Genomic DNA, 4375 nt, shown 5'->3' with positions numbered 1-4375 from the left:
GTCAGAAGGGACCATTCCCTGGAGAAGGATGTCATGCTTGGTAGGGTGGAGGGTCAACGAAAGAGGGGGAGGCCTTCAACGAGATGGATTGACACAGTGGCTGCGATGATGGACTCAAGTATAGCAGGGATTGTGGAGCTGGTGCGGGATCAGTCAGTGTTTCATTCTGCTGTGCATGGGGTCGCTATGAGTCAGAAACGACTTGACAGCACCTAACAACAACAACAATGTGTTTCTTTATACTTATATTACAAGTTTTATATTATATTTTTAAATGTGTTTTAATTTATAATCCAGAAGAAAGTATTTAAGAGGGAGGGAAAAAACAGAAAAATTGCTAGTAAACATTCTTCTGTTACTAGGAGGAGATGTGGAGTACAGAGAACAGAGTGCAATTCTCCTAGTTTAAATTACTTCCCATAGATCTCAGCAGCGCTCCCCATTCAGAGATCATGAGAGGATTAAGTGACAGATGTCGTTGGTGAGTAGTTGTCCTCAGTCAACCCATCCCTTCTCAGTTAACACTTTTCTATTGAAATGGTACACAATCAATTGAAACCTAATAGCCAAGGCTTAGAACAATGTCATCATATTACATACATCCTGGAATATATCACCTATATTCAAGGCAGATTAATTAATGGTTGGGTGCTTCCCTTCCTAGAGGAAGAGACAGGATCTGATGGCATCCCAGCCTCATTATCCAAGGAATCAGTGAGCTGGATTCTGACTAGCGCAACTTGTATGAGCTAAGGAATCAATATCCTGACCTCTCCCTTCCTAATTAAGCTCTTTGGAACAACCTGAGCAGAACACTCATCATTCTTGAGTAATCTAGATGCAGATCTTTGCAGCATGATACAGCCAATACTTATCATTGTGCACATCTGAGTGTCAAATGCTATGTAACTGCCTTAAGTTACATGAAGCAACTACTTGCAAACTCTTGGGTGCTATGCAGTGTTGGTGAAATGATTATATGCGTATTCATGCTCTGGATGCTAATGGGATATTCAAGTAGATATCATGCAGATCATGCTCTCAAGAAGTTTTCAATCTCATTTGAGAGATACAGCACATAAAGTAAAGTAAAGATAGGGCAGGAAAGAGCATATTCAAAGTAGACCCAATGAAGCAGTTTAGCTTAAGAAAGAATTCTGAAGGTAGAGAGCAAGGGAAAACCTGTAGACATAGAACAGGGTCATATTTTGCATATACTTGAGTTTAAGGCCTAAGGGTTTACATTTTACCCTGAACCAGAATTTGACAAGATTTCATCTAATGGCAAAGTGACCATAGACTTTATTACTCATACTGGGACACATTAAGAGTGAAAAGAAACTCTTTGAGACTTAAACTAAGACAAAATGCATACTCAAAAACTCTCCCTTGTTGTTTTTAAGTGCCATCAAGTTGGCTTCAACTCCTAGCAACCCTGTGTACAACAGAATGAAACACTGCCCAGTCCTGCACCATGATCACAATGCTTGCTATGCCTGAGCCACTGTGTCAATCCACTTCCAGTGGTGGAAAACTGTTCCCAGCTGTGGTAGTTAAGGTTATGTGTCAGCATGGCTGGCACCTAGATGTAGTGATTCCCCATGATGACACTGGTAATCACCTTCATGGCAGAATCTGCTGTGAGCAACTGAATAGCTGCCTTAGGGATGTGGTCTGCTTCCAGTATATAACAAGAAGCTTTGAGAATGGTCTCAGAGCTTTTTGGCATACTTGGACCCTTCATGTAGCCAAATCTTTATCTCAATGGCCTTCCATGTTGTCTGCTGATCTTGGGACTGTTAATGGACTTGAATTAGTGGCCTGCCATATTGCTTGATAATCTTGGGACTGTGCCATTTTACTTGTGGACCTTGGGTTTGCCAGCCTCAGCAGCCAGCAGCTGCCTGAGCTAAGCAATGCCTCCAGTTTCACTGGGCCGGGAGAAAGAGGCAGAGCTAAAGCCCAAGGTTAAGGGGTTTTCACCCGGCCCCTAGAGGTGGCACTTTGAACTCAGACTCCCATGCTCCTAAACTGTAAGAGAATAAATTCCTATTTATTCAAGCCATCCATTTGTGGTATTTTCTGTTAGAGCGGCACTAGAGAACCAAAACAGTAAAGTGGAATATGTGGTCATCCTATTAATTAGTCACAGGCAATTATTTGTCAAAGAATGCTAATGAAAATGAGATAGAGGGGTGAAACTTGGGAAGTGAGAGGGAGACAAACAGCAGAAAACTCCTCTAGACACACACACACACACACACAACACAACTGCTAACCAGCATGTTGGTGGTTCAAACCCACTAGCCATTCTTTGGAAGAATACTGGGTAATCTAATTCTGTAAAGACTTACTGGGATGTGGTCTGCTTCTAGTGTATGCCTTGGAAACCCAGTGGGGGTCGCTATGAGTCAAAATCGACTCGATGACAGTGGGTTTGGTTTGGTTTTATATGTTATTCAGGAGTTCCTGGTTTATGTGCTTGGCTGCTAAGAAAAGTTTAGAGGTTCAAGTCTACCCAGAGATGGCAGGGAAAAAAGGCCTACGGATCTACTTCCAAAAAAATTGGCTATTGAAAACCCTATGGAGCCCACTTCTACTCTGACACACATGTGTTTTACCATGTGTTGTAATTGACTCAAAGGCAACTTGTTTTATATGTATACACACACATTTAGTGTCTCTCAAGATACACATTTGTACATCCAAATCACACTCACAAATATGTATTCATATCCTGCAACATAAATGTTAACTGAATTCATGCTTCCACTTGTGACCTAGGTATTATTCATTCTTATGAGCTCTGGTAGCATAGTGCCTAAGGCACTTGACTGCTAACCAGAAGGCTGGCGGTTCAAACCCATCAGCCACTCCTCGGAAGGAATATGGGGCAATCTACCTCCGTAGTGATACTGCCTTGGAAACCCAAGGAGGAGTCGCTATGAGTTGGGTCCGATTAGATGGCAAACAGCAACGACAACCTGTATTTCTGTTGCAGACAGGAGAGAGGACATTTTTCTTTGCATGTTTCTTTGGGCTTTAATGGGTCTCCTTCTAATTAGGTTTGATAGTTTTGTTTTGTTTTTTCCATCTCAACATAGTTTCATGTATCACATTGAACCAGATATGAATTCCTTCCCTTTCCCTTCATCTACTGAAATTATAGGAATGGAAAACTTTTTCAAGCAGAATGAACAATAATGAAAATCTAGGGATAGGGAGCAGCACAGGGGCCTCATCTCAGTCTCTCCTCCCCTTCCTTCCAATTTGTGGGCTTCCCTCTTTTCTCCAGATGGCCCCTGAGGACTCTGAGATTTGTCACTCTAATTATGAGGGCAATGTAGTTCTCCTCGTCTTCTACCCAAATGCCTTTCCTGGCTACATTTCATTGTTCTGGTTACCTAGTGCTGCTCTGACAAGAACATATACCACAAATGGGATGGCCTTAACAAACAGGAGTTTATTATCTTACAGTTTGGAGGCTTTAAGCTCAAGTTCAAAGTGCCAGGCTCTAGGGCCTGGGTGAAAGCCCCTCAACCTTGGAGTCCAGATCTGTCTCCTGCTCCTGGCCCACTGGAGCTAGAGCCATCATTTCACTCAGGCAGCTACTGGTTGCAGAGGCTGACAAGCCCATGGTCGACAAATAAAATGGCACAGTCCAGATGTTACCAAACCACACAGCAGGCCATTAATTCAAGTCCATTGTAAGTCCCAAGGTCAGCAGAGCATGGCAGGCTGCTGAACAACAATACGGCTACATGCAGGGTCCAAGCATGCCATAAGCTAGAGATCATTCCCAAAGCTGCTATTTACATACGGGAAGCAGACCACATACCCAAAGGCATCTCCTCACCTGCTCACAATCGGTTCCACCATGGAGTTTATTACCAATCCCATCATGGGGAATACTACATTCAGCTGCCCAGCCACTAAACCAGGCCCAGCCAAGTTGACATACAACTTTAACTACCACATTCATATTCGAACACATCAATACTTAGCAGAGCAAAAGAGTCTTAAACAGAAAAAAAGAAATAATTGAAATAAAGCACCAAAGAGCACAGATTCCCCTTCCTTTGAAAACAGCTATTCCTTTATGATTTATTTTCCTTTATTTATTAATATGTAGATATTCTATTCTTTTATGGCAATGATGTTCCTGGTTCCTGGTTTCTATCAGGCATTTTGTTTGCATTATGTGATTGGCCAATATAATATCTCAGTGAAATATTTTTATCTCTAGCTGTACCCTATAGTTAAGAAATAAAAAAGCGAAAGTTCCGGCAAGATGGCGGACTAGGCAGAAGGATTGCACAGACCCTCTTCAACAAAGAAAAGGGAAACCAATTAACACAGACACAGAAGATAATCT

Source organism: Orycteropus afer, unplaced genomic scaffold (assembly GCF_000298275.1).
Source record: "Orycteropus afer afer isolate SDZICR_OR568_19922 unplaced genomic scaffold, OryAfe1.0 scaffold00904, whole genome shotgun sequence".
In the NCBI taxonomy this organism is placed as follows: domain Eukaryota; kingdom Metazoa; phylum Chordata; class Mammalia; order Tubulidentata; family Orycteropodidae; genus Orycteropus; species Orycteropus afer.
The sequence above is the reverse complement of the archived record's forward strand: the minus strand, read 5'-3'. Positions refer to the sequence as shown.